This window comes from Aphelocoma coerulescens, chromosome 2, assembly GCF_041296385.1.
Source record: "Aphelocoma coerulescens isolate FSJ_1873_10779 chromosome 2, UR_Acoe_1.0, whole genome shotgun sequence".
NCBI lineage: Eukaryota > Metazoa > Chordata > Aves > Passeriformes > Corvidae > Aphelocoma > Aphelocoma coerulescens.
This window is the reverse complement of record NC_091015.1, coordinates 18404094-18423036: the sequence shown is the minus strand read 5'-3', so window position 1 is coordinate 18423036 and position 18943 is coordinate 18404094.

Sequence of the window (18943 nt, the reverse complement as noted above, 5' to 3'; positions counted from 1 at the left end):
ACGGCTGCACAGTGGCAGCGAGGCCTGTCAAGATGCCCCATGTCACGTCGGGGACACAGCCCGTGTCATCCCGTAACACAGCGTTCGCTCCTGCCTGCAGCAGAAGGGACGCCGTTCAGGAGGATGTGCTCAACACCCAGTACTGAAAATTTAAGGGAATCGGTTTGCCTCATCTTTCCAGAAATGTTAAAAAGCACTGAATATAAAAGAATTCTTGTTAACAGCATGCTTTCTGCTAATACAGAAATTGTTTTATCTTTGAAACATATTTGTTTGGAAGTCGAATACATTCACTGTTACTTTTGGTGTATTTTTCTTGCACGCAGCTGTGAGGGCACAGATCCCTCTCACCTGTTCTGGGTCAGCAGGATGAGGCATTTTCTTTCAGTGTGGGGACATAGATAGGGCCATTCGAGTGCTATCTTGTGGCTTTTTTTTCCCCTGCAGAAATGCCTTGTATAGCTGACATCACCAGTTCAGCAATCTACAGTGCTGAATAATCGTAAACATGTTTGTCCTACTTATTCCCCTGGAGGATTTTTCCACCTAAGATATTTAAAGGAATATATTGCTGTGACATAGGTCTATTTCAGAGGTACCATCAGATTACAGTACTGTTAAAGTTCATGGATTTTGCCTGTAGATACAGAACTCTTTACCAGCTGAAAATGCTATAGCTGTCTAAGCAGAAACATTTATTTTATTTCTATAAAAACATCCTCTCATATTAAATATGTATATGTGAAGTGACTGTTTTGTGGTCTTAGAACTGACAAATTAGCTCTAGAAACATTTGGTTCTCTGGTGTGGCATCTCTGTGAAATATAGCTGGGTACATAAGGAGTTTGATACCGCTTGAGCACTTGCTCTTTCTATACCCTTGGGATAGTGTTAGATTTTGTAAAATTTCCCCCTCTAATATTTGTCTCAAGGGATCAGAACAAAAAGTACAAGCTGTTTTTTTTCAAATTATGTCCATGAAAATGACAGTTAAACAAGAGAAAAATACTAACAAATTTTAAAAATATAAGGATTGCTTACTCTTATGTAAACTTAATCTTTAGGAAAACAGAGGAAAAGAGAAAATTATTGGGGAAATAGTATTTCCAGAGCTTCCAGGAAGTGCTGTTAATAGTTTATTAGAATTTTTTGTAGTAATTCATAGAATTTCAACAAAAGGATTAATATTATTTAGTAATAATTATAGAATTATTACTAATTATTTAGTTATTTCCTTGTTTTGTTTTTATCTGATACCAGTGTTATTTGCAGATTACCAGCCAAATAGAGCATTAGAATTTATTCAGATACTTTACTACAAAGCTAGTTAATTAAGGAAGTTTATGAAATGTTATCCAAAATACCCTGTTCATAACAGTACAGTGAGTTGGACCATATATCCTCCTAGTTAAAAAAAAATGTATCTAGTACTTCTGCATATATTTAACACCAGAAGGATTCATTTAAGTTGGTACAGGTTTCACCTATATTTAGGTGACTGCATTTTTAGCTAGTAAAGGAGTCAAGCAGAGAAGAACCTGCCAACTGCTTTCATAGATGGAATTAGGAAAGGAGTCCAATGGAGAAGAATCTGCTGAGTACTTTTCATACATGGAGTTACTTATAATCCGTTTTCCAGCTCAGCAGGTTCCTGTGATGAAAGGGAACTGATCAGAGAAGATATGGGCGGGGGATTCCTGCAGGTGAGGCACAGCTCAGCTGCAGGGAAGATGAACCTTCCCCACGGTTTCTTCCCTCTGACATGGCAGCACCACCTTGCCCTGACCTGGCCTGCTCTGTCCTGGTTGTCCTGGAGCAGTCGTGCCAGGCACATCTTGGAGGGACAGCTTTCTTCCCCTCCCTTGACTTCTGGCCTGTCAGCACCTTTCTGCATCTGGGGCTAAGCTCTGCTATTTCTGAGGGGAGCCAGAACAAATAATTCTGCCCATCTGCCTTCACCCCTTCCAGCACTTCCTACAGATTTGTGTTTTGCGATTGATCCTGAGTTCCTAATGGAACTTTACTGTGAGTAAATATTCACGTGGTGTATTAGTGCCTGTTACCTTGGGGGATTGTACTTCCAGTTTTCCTTGTGCAGGGTGCTTAGACCCCCTCTTCTACTGAACTCCTGTTCCTCTGAAGATGTATAGGAACTTCATAGCTCAAAGCAGTCTGTACCTCCCTGTTACATTTGGTTAAAGCTGGCCAGAGAATCTGCATGAGAACTGGATCATACACATACAGAGACACATGGTGCCTTTGCATCTCGGTTTCCTTAGGAAACGAAGTTAAAAAGGACATCCGTATTTTTCCTAAGATCAGAAGCCAAATTAATACATCTGTGTCCATGGGGAAATCCTTCCTTTGTGATTCCTGTACTTAATAGCAGAAAACTTAAATGCGATATATGAAGAAAATAATAGCTGGCTTCATGAGAGGCTACAAAACGTACAGGTCTGGCCAGTGTCCATGAAAGAGTTGGGTGGAAAACTTATTCCAGGGTCAGGAAGGAGAACAGCTATCCAGCCCAACCTAGGCATGCAGTTGTTCCTTGGCTCACACTTTTATGACTTGTTTTCCAAATTTTTATCACTTTTGTACAGCTTTCTGTAAGGAAGCTGAGAGATTTAGAAAAGTGGGCATCAGAATTGCACATAGTAGTGGTCTTGGGAATGAATTGTACTGCAGCAAAATCAATTCCTTTCACTCAATATTTCCATTTGCACCTTATGCCACAGGCTGGTGTTCTGGATGGCCTTTTCAACTTCCCTCTGAGAAACTGATTTTCAACATAGTCTTCTGTTCTTCCAGCATCCCCTGCATTTCTGATTTCCATTAGACTTTTCTGAAATATCCTGTAGGGCATTTATCAGAGCCTTATGAGCTCTGGTAAATGTCCTGTGTCCATTTATCAGAGCTCATAAGAACAACATGTTCCCTTCACTACTTTCTGCAGACCTTGGTTTTAGTGCCATGCACAAGCTCTTACTGACCAAGCTCTTATGACATTGAGTAGACCATTGATGAATAGATGAAAAGGCTGAGAACTACTCCCGGGAGAAGCCCCTTCAGATATTTTCTAATTAAATGTCATCTTACATTTTGATATTCTTCATTAAGATAGTTTTTAATCTATATGTGCCTTATTATCTTTATTTTAAGTATCACCTATTGTGTGGTTCCAAGTCAGACACCTAGGGGAGATCCAGCTGTACCAGCACAGCCTCCTTCTGCTTTCTACTCAGCTGTCCACTGAGGTCAGGCAAAATGGTCCATACCTTCTGAATAATTTTTCTGTGTTTTAAAACAAGGAGGCACAATTTGGCATTTTCTGTACTTTTAAGGGAACCAGGCTGTCCAGGCAGAGAGGTGAGAAGCTTGGTGTAGGTACAAGGGCTGTGGGTGAGCCTGAAATGCAGAGTGGAGGATGGGGCAGAAAGGGGTCAATCCCAAAGAGGAAGGCTGCAAGTCTGTGTTGATTTTTAAAGCAGGGATGGGATCTATGGTGCCTAAATCTTGCCCTTCTTTGTCAACCACAAAATAGCTGAGAAGTTTTCTGGTGAGCTGTGCCTTATGTTCCCTTCCAGTGCTGGTCCATGCAGATGGAACAACATACTCCTGCTGCCAGCTGCTTTCTTACCTCAGGTGGCAGATGTGCTTGTGGTGAACTTAAGGATGCCAGCCCCAGTGGTGGTGAGCCCTGTGGTTCAGCATCCCTCCATCTAATACAATTGCTGCTTTTGGGGGGTTTTGCCTTCAGTAAAATTTCTTCATTTGCCGTAGAGGTGGAATAACCATTGTTTAATTATTAAAGCAGCCAAATGATGGTCTGGAAAACAGAGGCCTATCCTTGCCACTGCTGCAGGGCTCTACATTTTCCTGATGATATTTTTATTTAAGCCAAATCTTCTCTAAGCAATCACTGTTTTCATGTTTGTGAAATAAGACCTGTGGTAATGCAAGACACTCAGAGGTGGAGTTGGTATGATGAGAGCTGTGCTTTGAATCTATGAAGTTCTATATAATGTCCAGTGCTTTGAAAATAGGTCACAGGCATCACAAAATCATTATTTATCTTTTTTCCCCTAACCTGTCTCCAGTTCATGGTCTGTAAAATGGGAGTAATAACCATGTCTCACATCTAATGTAGGAGAAAAATAACACAAAATTAGAGAAATTATACATTTGATGCAGTGATGAATGTCCATAGGGAAATGAGTAATTCCTTTAGGATAGTACAGTTTCAATAGCATGTACAAATAAAGTCTTGGATTATACCTTGAATAACAGGAAGAAAACAGAATTCTGGTCTTGTGTTTGTTAAATTAACACTGTCTTCTCTGCATGGAATAACATAAAGGCCTTGTGGCTGAACAGTGTGCAATCATATGATCAGAGATCATATATTAAAATCTGATAAACAGATAAGCATCTGGAGGCAAATCAAAGTTGCACAGATCTTTAGTTCTATTGTTTTCCCAAATACAGTGTCAGAAATCTACTGAAGTGTTAAATATTTTATTTCAATAGACTGCCTGAAAGATTATTTATCAGAAGAACAATATAAAGAACATCACGAGCTGTTTTGTGTGTCCGTCTCCCCATACTCGCTCCCTGCCTGTTGCCTTATACATGTCGTAAATCCTCTACATTGTTGCTCTCTAAGGAACTGTGCAACTGGTTCATTGTTCGTTTGTCAGTTTGCATATGCAAATGGCACAGCGCCATACATTTCAGCAGCAGAAAAAGCTGTTTCTATAATCAGGAAAACTAGCAATTAATGAGGTGGGAGTACGAGCAGATATTGCTATAGGCAGGAACAGCAGGCTTTTGTGCCGTTCCTCCATGACTTTCTGTGTCTCCGCCTGGGTTTTAAAACTGTTACGTAGTCGAGACAGCTCCTGGTCGTTGTCTTTCCAGTCAGTTCTGCCTTCCAAGGGCTCAGCACTATGTAAACATGCAATTGAAAACTCATTCGCTCTGAGAATGAATTTGAAGGTGAGGAGACTCGATTAGAAAAAACTGACGAAACTGAATTGCTTTTAGAAATGTCATTTCCTCAGCAGTGTGTTGCTCCCTGGGCTGCCTTACCACTGAAGGTGGGAAAATAAGAAACTGCAGCAATTGAGGCAAACAACGACCAGAGATGAGCATGTGTATGAGAGCTGGGAGACCCTGCCTGGAGGGACTGTGGACAGGAGATCCTTCATTCTGGACATTTGCTCTGCCATATCTTCTGTGTATACTTCCACATAACCCCTGTATTTATCTAGTAGCACTCTACTCTGGTATAAACTGACATATTTTACAAATGGTTTGGATTGTAGCATGGTATTTAAAAGGAAACACAGATGTTAGAGAGCAATTCAGAGAGGAAATGAAAAGAGGAAGAGCATCTGGAGACTTGAGTCTGGGCTGTAGCTCTGGTTGTTGGTTGATTTAGTACTCTGGGGTCTTTGCAATCAGATCTCTCCTTTCAGCTTTTAAGTAGGTGCTCCGAAGTATTCCCCAGCATACCTGACTTTGTTCTGGGTATGGGACTGTGCACCGTGTGAGTTTGAGGCTCTGGATAAAGCACAGACAGAGGAATTACTTTGATACCAACTCCAGTTGCAATAGTCACAGCCACAAGTTTTAGATCCCTTTCAGATCTTATCAACCTTCTAGTAACACTGGTGTCCACAAACAGTTGTCTGTTTTAGGAAAACTTTGGCAAAGGACAATCACCCAAAGAGAAGAGATTCGGGGGACTCTACCTAAGGGTTTTGTGTTTCAGTCACTGCCCTGAGTCCAGGTAAAGCTAGCAAGCCCGCTTCTTTCATAGGTTTAATAGACAGGCATGTGAGCATCTGCACAACAAACTGTTACACCACCTGTGGCGATGATAAATATTTTATACTGTGTAGAATTTGTGTCTTGGTTACAATTGCTTGCATGTTTCTGTTGTGCTTGTGTCTGTTTGCTGAGTTTGTGCAGATGGTATCTGTGCATCTGAACAGGCTTGACAGAAAATTCTTGTGTTATTCATCTTCTCTCAGGCTGAGGAATAGAGAGTTCAGGAACAATTTTATGTTGGAAATGTAGTGGTGCAATGTTATCATAATTCCCTGGTATTTGTTGGGAGAGGTGTTTCCTTAACATCCCCATAGCCCTGTACTTGCTCTCCCTCAACCTCTCTTTTTCCTCAATGAAATGTGAGATTTAGTGAATTCTAAGCCATATACAAAGCCAGTCTCTTTACTCAGTTAATTTTATTATTTAAATAAATATTTTTATATTTTGTACCCTTCTGTTGACTTTGTCAATGCATAGCCCTGGAAATACTGAGCGATTTATCTTTTACTATCAGGGATGTAGTTTATGTCTCCTAGTAAGTAATATAGCTGTTATCTGTGTTTAATGTAGAAATTTCTTTCTTTCCTTGAGCTTTGGTGCTGTATATTATATGCTATCTAAATCTAGTCAGACTTAAAAGCATCATACAAGACATTGGATGGAGATCAACCTTAGGGTCAGTTCTTTGTTGTCTTTGGAGTTTGCCTGGAACAGTGTGAAGGAAAAAGTAGAATGAGTGAGATGAGGAAATGCAGGGGTTTTTTTCTGCAGACTTTTTTTCCAATTTATATTTAAACTTACCAAAAAGAAAATTCTAAAGACAGAAATTCCTATTTTATTTAATTTTTTTTTTGAGATATTTCTTCCTTCCGTTTTATTTTTTGTTGGGGGAATATTTTGTTCTGCTCTGGCCTATTGACCATTTTAATCCTCTAAACACAATATTCAAGCCTCCTGGATGTTTCTGCCAGTGCAGCTAATTCAGGCTCCTAGGACTGGAGTGAGAGAAAAGTATGAGAATACATGCAACACTTGTGGAGGCCAAAGGTATTAAAGGGTTCAGAGCTGGGTGGGTCCACTGAGGGCTATTAAACATAATGGCCCAGATGCGACTGTGGTGTTAGTGGAGATGGGGACTCCAAACGCAAACTCTTTGGTTAGATCAGAAGATTTTGTAGTGTTATATATGTGGGTTTGGAAATATTTTTATTTAGTGTGTGTCTGTTTTCTAGATAACTAAGTCATGTATGAGTGTTGCAAGTCTATCAGGGTTTTTATTTCTCAGAGATAGAAAAGAAAATGTACCCTTTACGTAGCTTCCTTTAAATAATATAGCATGTAGGAGAGTATAATAGATTCAGCTCTAGGCAGGCTACACAATACTTGTTTTTGAGGCACTTGTTCTGTTCTTTTTGGAAATCTAGTGGAATATTATCAACATGAATAGGATTGAACCATAAATGCTTAAAATTATCAAAGCTAAATATGTGCAATTTAGCTAGCCACAAATTACATACAGTAATGAAAATACCACCAGCAGAACTTGTAAAGGAGTGTACATATGGGTTATGGTGAGCTTCAGCATTTAGAGGAAAAATGATGAAAAGAAAGAAGAAAAGCAAGCTGCTTATGGAAATAATTTTCTGGCTATCCTGGGTCATAAATAATCTGTGCCAAAATGCACAAAAAGCACTAAAAATATTTCTTCAATGCAGGTTTGACTGTTCTAGTATTGGACAAAGCAGTTAAGTTTGCACAACTGCACAACTGCTGTGTGCGTAAGTTGCCTAATTTTTTAAATTGTTGGTATCCTTTCTGGTGTAATGAAGTCTCTATAGCTAGGACACAGAAAAGTTTGCAGCCTTGAACGTTTTACAGAGTTAAAAATAAACTTCATACATAAAAAAAAAATCTTAAATTCTTTTTAAAACTAAATGGCACCATTGTTGATTTTAAGTGAACAGGAACTTGTAGGTTGTTTTTACCCCACATTCATTGTCTTTTAAAGATAATGCAAGTTTTGATGGTGCCTTTATGTGCCATCATTCTCTTCATATTGTGAAAAATGCTTTCATGTTTCTGATAGGGAAATGATAATTTGCAATCTTGAAGAGATTGTCACATAAAGGAGACTGCATGTACTGAGCTGCATATGCTGCACAGATGAGGTAATGTCTGTGGTGCACACTTGAGATTAACCTGTTTGAAGCACAGAATACCATTTTAATGATGAACTAAAAACCAAAGGGGGGTGTGTGTGTGTGAACATATTACTTTGGGCAAAAAGGTTAAGAAGGTTAAACGTGAAAGAAAAACACCATGCTGCAGAAATGAGCTGGAGAATTAATGCATTGTCAGAGGAAGTTTGGAGGAAAAAAAAGTATCTTCCCAAGATGACATATGACTTAATGAGGGGCTGAAGAAATGTAGTGGAGGTGTAGAGGGAAAATAGATAAAAATAATTCCTGTTTCCTCTTACCATCAGACTTCCAGGTGTTACATGTTTTCTTTGCCTCTTGAGTCTAATAAAAGACTTGTGGGAGTTAACGAAAATATTTTTGCCTCTGTATTCTATTTTCCCCAATAATACATATTCTGAGAAAAAAAAGGAAACACCATGGTAGTCTGAAAGCCATTCCTTTAGATGACATAGATTGCAAATTATTTTCTTCAGGACAAGCAGTGCAATCTTGGGTCATAGTTCAGCTTTTAAACCAGTTTTGATCAATTTTCACAAAACCAAGGCTTTAAGAAAAGTAGTTGCCAGACAGCTTCAAAATCTACTTACTATTGCAAGTGATATGTTGAAACATAACTTTTTGAAAATAATTGAGATATCATCAGTCCATATACTACCTGAAATAAACTGTTTTATATACAAAGAGGGGGAAGAACATGTTTCATAAACTACTACATTGAAGCTTTAGAAATGCAGCACAGTATTGAATATCTAGATAGATTTAGTAATTGATGAGACTTTGTAGCCTGATGATTGAGAGATTTTTCATTTTCCAGATGTTAGGAATTTCAGCCTCTGTTGTGCAAAGAAAGTTCTTGCTTTAATTATTGTATTTCTTTTAAACTGAAATTGTAAGCTGCTTCACTAACATGCTGCATTTATCATGACAGTAGTAAGAGTACACCTTCAAAAATGGATTTTGTGTAATTGCAAAAGTGGATAATAACAAATGTCAGCAAAACTTCAATTGTTTGTTGATGTCCCATTGCCATTAGTTACAATAATATACATTATATTAACAGGACAATTATATGAATATAGAAGTCCTTAGATAATTTTTTTATAATGGTAGAATCTAATTTTTGATAAACAAGTGGAAGAAACACCTATAATTAAACAACTGTACATAATGTTGATTAAACAACTGTACATACTGTTAATGGTTTTATGCCAGCCAGCAAGAATCTTTCCCCTGGGAAGGCAGCCAGAATACCAGCAGAAGCATGATGAAGGTCAGTGGACTTTAATTCAAGGATTAATGACATGAAGGTGTGTCAGGGGGGGTTTAGGCTGGATATCAGGGAAAGGTTCTTCCACTGGAGGGTGGCTGTGCACTGGAACAGGCTCCCCAGGGAAGTCACAGCACCAAGCCTGACAGAGTTCAAAGAAACATTTGGACAATATTATCAGTCACACGGTGTGACTCTTGGGGATGGTTCTGTGCAGGGCCAGGAGTTGAACTCGATGATCCTGGTGGATCCCTTCCAACTCAGCAGATTCTATGATTCTTTGCTGCTTCCAGTGAAACTGCAGCTGCAAGTGGTAAGTGATTTCAGTCGGTGCACCTTCCTCTACAGCATCTAGAGGAGTGGAGGGAGGAGTGGATTTGCTTCATATTACATATATTTCATGGATTTGCTTCATATTACACTGTGGAACAGGGATTGGTGTCCTTGTGTCTCGCAGGCCCGGCACCACCAACGATGCCGCGGCTGTGCCGTGTTCACTCTAACCACAGAGTGAAGGCTGCCATGCCAGGCCTGTGGGGCTCCCCAGACAAAACTGCTACACTTTTATTGTGCTTAGCCTGTGCAGTGAGCCTGAAGCTTCTGGAAAATGTTGGATCCACTGTAAATGTGCAATAAATTTAGCACTCAGAAGTATTTTGGCCTTACTGTGGGTGTGTGAATCAGTTGTGCATTGTTAATGTTAACAGTTGTGCAGCCTGTTAATGGCACATCTGAAGCTTCTAGGCAGTGTCTGACCCATGGTGTGTAAATGTGCAGTCAGAATCACTGGTGGGGTTGGCTTGGGAGGGACCTTTGAAGACCAGCCAGTCCAACCCTCCTGTCTTGGGCAGGGTCACCTTTCACTAGACCAGGCTGCTCAGAGTCCCCTCTGGCCTGGCTTCGACCATTTCCAGGGATGGGGCACCCTCAACTTCTCTGGACAACACGTTCACCTCCCTCATTGTAAAAAAATCATTTTTTATTCCTAATCTAAAGGTTCCCTCTTTAGATTAAAGCCATCACCCTTGGCCCTATCACAGTTGATCTGGACAAAAACTTCAGGAAATGTATTTTATTTCCAAATGACAAGTAGCTGGAAAAGGGGCCTTGTTTGGGGAAATCTGGGCTAAGGCTGTCTAGTGCAGATTGCTGCAGAGCCGGTCAGTGCCTTCTGACAATCAGGGAGACTTCAGCCTTGTCTTAGGTTTGTTGTTCCTTTAAGAGGGCTGTGTAACGCCAGAAAAAATTTTAAAAGTGGGTTTTTTTTCATTATGGCTGTGCACTGCTTTCCCATAAGCTGTGTATGAGGCAGTGATGGAGTGGAGAATGTGGAGCTTCTGGAGACGAAGTACTTTGGGGAAACAGGTACAGGTGTTCATCCAAGAAAGCAAAGTGTGCTCTGCCTGTTTCAATGAATCAGCTGAAGAATGGATTTCTTTCTTTTTTTTAATCTCATTGGAAATAATTTTGCTTTCTAGTCTTGAACTTGGAGGCTATTCTTAATTTTAAAGAGGATTTCTCTCTTGATGAGGTGATAACCTAAAACGGCACAGGAGGGTCTAACTCAGCTCTGTTTTAAAGTCAAGCCTAGTAATACAAAAAGGAAGCTTGAAAAGAAATTGTTAACTTTACACATCGTTGTTCACTTTTCTGCATGTGTATTTATGGTTTCGAACATTACACTACAACTTACATGCCAAAGAAATACTTGGATCCCATGCAGTCCTCCAACTGCTTATATATATCCAGAATGTCACTGTATATGTAGAAATACACATATTGCATAAAAAGCATCTTGGAGAAGAAGCAAGGGAAAACTGCCCAGCACAGGACAGGGGATCTGAGGATGGACTCCTAAAAACAATGAAGAAAATCATCGAATCATAGAATTGTTTAGGTTGGAAAAGACCTTTTAGATCATTGACTCCAACCATTAACCCAGCACTGCTAAGTCCACCACTAAACCATGTCCCTTAGTGCCACATCTACATGTCTTTAAATACCTCCAGGGACGCGGAGTTGTAAAAGACTGAACTGTTAAGTGATAATGGCTCAAACCATTCCCCTATTTGTGGAGTGTGTAAGGGTGCTTTGTTGAGATGGAGGTGAGCTTTTGGGCATATAATAGCTACACCTCTGATCTGATAAGACAGAGGGTGAAAGAATGAGGGCTTTGAGCAAGATAGATCCTGTGGAGACAGATTGTGCCTCTCCTCATGCTAAATTATCCTCCCTTGCACAAACCACTGGATTGTGGGGCTGCCCCTTCCTGCCTCTGGGGAAATACTGGCACACTGGCTGTGGCCTGGGGTGTTCATCTCTGCTGATGGGCCATAACAGACTCAATGGCGCTGATGCAATGGGCAGCTGTACTGTCTTAGAAGGTGTCAAAGACTTCCAAGCATCCCATGATCAATGCTATTGCATCAAGCTCCCCGCCCTGGAGGAGGTACCTGGGCATTCCCACCTGAACCTGAGTGGATATAATCCCAGAAGATGGTGTGTTCCAGAGATTTTCCCCCACCACTTCTTCAGGACTTCCTCCTCCACCCGATGGATCTGCTCCGTGACCAAGACTATAAGCAGCCAAATCTTGTTGCAGGGCCTGTGGGAGATGAGATCTTCACTCTGCTCCCGTCTCTCTTCCTTTATTTTGTGCTTCATGCTCGTCCCTTCTCTTTCTTTTCCCTTGTGCAGGTCCTTGGATGATGATGTTGCACTTTCATGTGGCAATGCTTTTATATTGTTATATTACTATAGAAAATAATAACCAAAATGGCTACACACCTTTCCTTTGCAACCAAACTGTTCTACAACAAATCCTATGTAGGTATGTTCACAGACACAGATCACTCAGGGTCATTTCACCCTAATCTGCCCAAAGGGATCTATTAACAAGAACCTGGGTTACCCTCACCTTCTGTGGTGGGTTGTAACAGGACTCCATCAATGCCCTGGGCAGCCTGTTCCAATGCTTGATAACCCTGGTGGTGAAGATTTTCTTCCTATTAGCCAATATGTAAACTGCCCCTGGTGCAACTTCAGGCCATTTCCTCTTGTCCTGTCACTTATTACTTGGGAATAGAGACCAACTCCCACATTTTAAGTTGAAGTACCTCAGGAGAACCATGACTAGCAACTGCAGGACTTGTCCCACTTGTTTATAGAATTTTTCATCTGCCTCTTCAGCCTGGTTGGGAGGTCTGTAACAGACCCCATCATGATACCTGCCAGGTTCTTAATCATAAAGACAATGCCAGTGGTACCATCATTAAGCTCCAGTCAAAACTGCCCCTAATATACAGGGCTTCCCCACTTTCTCTCCTTCCTTCCGTATCCATCCTGAAGAGTTTATACCCCTCCATTGCAACTCTCCAGTTGTGTGAGTGATCCCACCACTTCTGTCATGGCAAATATGTCACAGTTTTCCTGCTGAACAATGGCTTCCAGCTGCTCCTGTGCATTGCATTGGCACACATAGATTTGCACTGGTCACACGGCTGAAGCCCGAACAAAGCCAGAGGGCAGAAGGAATGTCACCACGTTGGGAAACATGCACTCACAGCTAATACTATTGCTGCAGATGGATTTTTCGGGCACAATAGCTGGTAGCTGTCCCAGAACCAGCACAATTGGTACTTCTGCCCTACAAGTAGCTGATTGTGGGTGTTGAAATTGCTGCCTTAAAATCAAGTCAGGCCATGAACACCCCTTTTCTTTGTCCTTACTGTTTCTGTCTAGAGTGACTTCCAGGGCATCTTTAGTAACATTTCCTTGGCACATCCACCAAAGGTATCAACTTTTTTCACTTTGTTACCACAACAGCTGCATATTTCCCCCTGTTTGCAGCCCCCACCCTTGCCCTGAGGACATGATAGTAGGCTGTGAACTTCTGGAGTCAAGGATCAGTCCCTTAACTGCCATAAAAAGTAAAAAAAAATCAATCTCAATGAACCTTGGCATATTTTTCTAATTGATGTGAATGAGATGAAAGGGATAGCTGACTTCTGTGACCTCTGGAGGATAATTGTGTATCATGTGTTGCATGAATAAAGAGGTGTGCCATAGCTGCAAAAATGGGAATTGACACCATTCTGCTCTTTAACAACATCCACTGGTGTGTGACATCCAAGTACATTAACAGCTGTCACCCTTCATTTCTCTTCTGCTCACCTCCCACATACTTTGTTCATTTGCATGATGAAACTTGGTGAGTGAAAGAGTTTTATGCTTACAATTATCGAGATTCTTGTTCCAACTTATTTTCATAAATGCAACTGTAATTATTACTCTGCTGGTACTCTTTTCATCTTCACCAGAGCAAGACAGCAGGAAAGTCAGCAGAACATCTGGGCAGGTTCTTCTGTATCTTGCTGTATTAGAACTTGGAGGAGGAGTCCCTTGACATAGGTCCACATTACAGGTAAGATACTTATCAAAGGAATAGGTTCTTCAGTGGTGCAAACTGACACGTACATTGTTAGGACTAAAATTGCTCTCCAAGGTTTTTTTTCCAATAAAATTATTTTGAGTTGATTTTGTGGTATTTCTTTCTTGGTCAAAAATGAGTAATATTGAAAAGGTTTTGAGAAAAATTGGTTCATATTATACATTTGTGAAAGAAACACTGCATTAAAGCTTTTGTGTCTGGCTGTAAACCAAGCTTCTGTCATGTCTTACTTCCCATGGAAGGTTTCAGAGCAACTGAAGCTGAAGAGCATCATCTTACTACACCATTTCAGTCAACTTAGAGTTGAAATGGTCATGCTTGTGTTTTAAATTATGTATTTAATCATCTTTTGGAATTGAGAAGGTCTAACACAGTGAGCTTGCTTTCCCTTCCCTTGGTTAGGATAGAGAGTTCTCCTGTTGCATTGAGAAGCTGCACGGTACTAATTACACTGTAGGAAAACTAGCACATACTCTGTGTGTGTGCTGGAGCTGGATTTGTTCTGCTCTCATCTGGTCTGTGGGAATTTATTTGACAGTTGAAAGGATGTTTGAGCTGGCTGTTAAGTACTACAGGAGCATTAGGCAAATGGGACTGAAGATTCTGTTCAGGAGAAGGTCTGCTCAAACATCTGTCTTGATAACTATTTATACTCAATATAGTTATAGTCAGTAAACCTTTTGGTGAGAAGTTTGACTCTCCTTTTAAAGCTGCAGTTATGCTGTAAAGCTTTTAGTACAAGAACAGTCATACTTCTTATGCTGGTACAAAGCAGAATAACTTCAATAAGCATCCTAAGGAAATCCTGGGATGGGGGCTAACAACATAAGTACTTTTACCAAGATGTATCTAGATCCATGGTAAGAAAGATTGGAAATATGAGTTTATGCTGGCACTGTTAAAACAGCAACACCTTTTAGTTTCACAGGGACTAATTTGCGTGAGTCATGGATGATGAAAAGGTTATGCTTGAAGAACCTGGTTCAATAACTATTGAATTTAGATGCAGACTTTCCTGGGCTTTGGATCAAGTTATAATTTCCAACTCAAGTTATTTGTAAGTTAGAAAATATTTCAAATGCCTCTGGATTTCTTTTGATGTGTTGAATGTGTTCCAAAGTGAATAATGGTTTGAAGGAATAACATGTGCTTGACAGAATGAACTTCAGAAATAGTACAACTTGCTTTTTACCACGGTAAATCTTTGCTATAGGGAAGTCATAGCTAAAGCCAGACCTGATTGTGACTGCACAGGGGGCAGTGTAAAGGAAGTTGATGAGACCATTTTCTATTACTCTGATTAAAAACCAGAGCAGTGCACTCCAGGCTGTGAATTAGTTTGGAAGGTAACATTTTGATTTGTGGAATAAACAAGAAGGGGCTAAAGCAGTTATTGTGAGCAGCTTGCTTGAAAACCACATTAAGCTACATAGGAGGTCTGTTTAAAATTACTTCGTTTAGCAAAAAAGCAACAATTACAATTAGAAACAGTTTGGCTGTTAACATCTAACTGATTTCCTAGCTGAGACTTCATGGAAATATCTGGTTGATATGAAAGACCTAAACCCAAATATTGGTCAAAAAATCCTGAAAATATCCGGAAATATGTTTGTATGTGATCCTTGCCTGGTTTCTTTGAACTATCTGAACTTTTCCACCTTTTATTTTCAGGAGAAACTGTGAAATGTAGCCCTCTGGTTATGCTTGGCTGTGAAATTAGATTTCTAGGAGCTGGCAAGTCTGCTAGCTCTCTTATGAAAACTCTCTTCTTTAGTTGCTCCATGTAATGAGAGAATGTACGTTTGGAAACATAACAACAGTTTTTCCAACCACTCCTTTCTCCCAGACACAGCCTCTGTATTTATGTGGGCTGTGGCTGTAAAAGCTACGCCTGCCCGGGTGCCCACAAGGTCCAGCAAGCACAATTCTCTCTGAGCAGGGTTTCAGCAGGGTTTCTGTTCTACTCACAGCTTGTGTAACTCATTTACTCCCTGACTTTGGTTACTCTGATCCTATTATGTCCCAGCTGCATTCTTTACACTGTCTGCCTATAAAGCACAGATTAATTTAAGCTGATAATTTTGATCTATAAAGCATTTAACAGCATAATGCTTGGCTGTTTGCAGATCATCTTCAGCCATCACCTTCTGGGTATCTGCGTATCTTTCCCACCCTCTTGCACAAAATTAGAGATCTATACTCCTCCTTACCAGGGTGTAACCTGCTTTGTTTCTCACCTGTTTGAAAAAGCTTATTTTTTAGTTTTAGTATGCAATGGAATTTGACTAGTAACAACAGTTCTGTAACTTCTTTCTCCTCTTCTGTGAAGCCATGTTTGTCAAGAATCCAACAAATGCTGTTTCAGTAATAATCTTGGCAGTAAATGCACAGTTGCTCAGTGGTAATGTAGGGCACTGTGCCTTTGGAGAGGGTCTGGATAATGAGCCCTGTTCACCAGCACAAGAAAATATATGACAGTGATGCCAGGAAGATTTTTTGCCTTTTCTTTTATACCCCTGTTAAACCTTTTTTACAACTTCTGTATTCCTAGTGCTTTTTGCCTACATTCTTGGACTTGCTTGCCAAGCTGAGACTAAACATTTTAGAAGCTTCGTAGTTAGGGATCAGTGTGCCTCAGACCCCAAAGTCCTCTCCAGAACACATTCTGTAAACTAAGATAGAACCATCCAGGGGAAGGTTCCTTGGGGAGGGGGGCTCACTTGAGCCTCTCATTGGGGAATTTTTGATAGATATGCTAATTAGTAATACCTATAATGTGATACCAGATCTTTTGGGGTGTGCATTGCAGTGTGCATTGGGGTGCATTCCATCTGGATGTGGTGCACCTAAGGATCCTTAAAATAAATACCAAGGTAAAATCCCTTTTCCCCTTCTATTTGAATCTTGATTTTAAGACCAGGAAAAGGCATCAACAGCAGCTCATCTCTGGATGTTTTTAAGTACAGAACCCCATTTTGGGAAGCATTTTGTATTTAAAACATTTGTATTCTAATTCTTCAGAATAACCATACATTTAAAACATGAGCCTTCAACTGCAATGGATATTATCAGACTGGGTGACTTTTAGGATATGAGTTGTGACCTGCTGTTCCACTGCAGCATCATGAAATGAATTGATGAGACACTTGATGCACCTTCCCCAAGAGGGCAAGTTAGAGCCCTGCTTGATAACTTAAAGGCTGAACTGAGGGTTCAAAGCAAACCCCCAATACTTGAGAAGGAACAGCTGCTCCATAGTGGACCTTAAGAGAATGACAGTGTTTTCACACCCATCTTCTCATCTGAAGAGCCTGTTCCTTTTATCAGCTCTCCCTTGCCCAAATGTGCCCATGAAAACAATCGTGTTAGGCCAGACAACTCAGCACTCTGAATGGAGCCACAAGGTGTGCTTCTGGGGACTGTCTGACGAAGAGGCTGAGTTAAAACAGTGGGAGATACAGGCTACACAGTGCTTGAGGAAATGTTTCTGTCAGAAGAATATCCCATCCAAACAATGTTTCCACAGACTGGTTTGGGTCACAGAAAAAGCTTATTTTGATGACGGAAATGTTTCACGTGGCCATCTTCCCGCTCAGTCTTTCCTGTATTAGCATATGATACAAGTCCAGCAGTTTAGTTATGTTTTACAGGGTTATCTCCTTGAAGCTTTTACTGCCTTGCTTTCAAATATGCTGTGGGTTTGTTTTTTTGTTTTGTTTTGGGTGGGGTTTTTTTGTTTGTTTTTTAGGGTTGCTATTGTCTACTTTCTAGGCTGATCAGTTCTCTCTGATTTGCTCCACTGCTCTACTTCCAATCCTACACCATAGCACTTCTCCCATTATTTCAGGTGAGAATGGAACTATTGTAAAAATGCTTTTATGGTGTTGTCAACATAATATTTTATGCCTTTCCTTTTGCATTATAATCTTTATGGTCTGAGATTTTTCTCTGCTCCCATATGGGATTGTCTTCCCTGACCCCAGAGCAGATGCAGATGATGCCAAACCCAGGGAGTATGTTCTCTGTAGTTTCTTTGTATTTTGTTTCTCATTCTCAGCTTTATTTCTTTACTAGCCTCAGTACTGTCTCTTCCTTGCTGCTTTAGAAAAGGTTTTTTGGTTTGTGCTCTCCTCTTACCCAAAATCCTTGTTACCACAATCTGTGGAACCCCACTAATGACAGACCTCCAGTCTGATGTCACCCCATTCACTGTAACCCTTTGTGCCCAACCCATGAGCCAGTTGCTCACCTCCCACATGATGTGTTTATCCAGCTGTGAGCTGGACATCTTGTGCAGAAGGACACTGTGAGAGACAGCATGGAAAGCTTTACTGAAATCCAAAAAAAGATCACATCAACTGGCTGCCCTTGATCAGCTAGGTGGGTTACCTTGTCACAAAAGGAAATCACATCTGATTAGCAGGACTTTCCTCTCATGAAGCCATGCTGGCTGTGACCAGTGACTGTGTTGTACCTAAAGCACGTTTTTCTCCCTCCAGACCAGGACCTCCGAAAGCACCATTGTACTGCTGGGTCCAGTTTCAAGGCCACAAATGCACTCAGCTTTCTGCCTTTCAACTGACTCAGTGCCATCCCACTCTCCTGCATCCTGGGGTGAAAGAGCAGCCCAGCACAGTGATGCTGTAGCTTGTGGCATGTGAAACACAACTTGCAAACTTCTGCTCCTGAGCACTTCACAGTGTTATCAGATCAAACACTGTAATTCCTTCCACACAGATCTTTGCTGACTGAAGCAGCAGAGCAGTACTAAGCAGCCCAGCATGCATGTCACTGCTTAACTAAAGGCAGATTCTCTCCATTCTTCCCTATGAAGAGATGATCATCATTGCACAGTACGATTTGATATTTTAACACCTTAAATACAAAGTCTTTGGTGCAGCTGATGTACAAATAAATTTCTATCTAAGACTTACTTCTGAACTAAGAGAAAAGAGTAAAGCCCTTCAAGGCATAAAATATTTAGTTTTGTTATGCAATTCCACAGTGTGAAGGAAGATAGGGCCCTGACCCAGAGTGTAAAGTTCAGTTTAGCCTGGTTAAAGTAGGCACGAATCAATCAGACCTACTTGGCAGAAAGGATTCTTATGCATCACTCACATCCAAGGTGCTGGGATAAACAGGCACATCTCAGGAACACAGGACTTTCTCCTAACCAGAATCAAACATGAC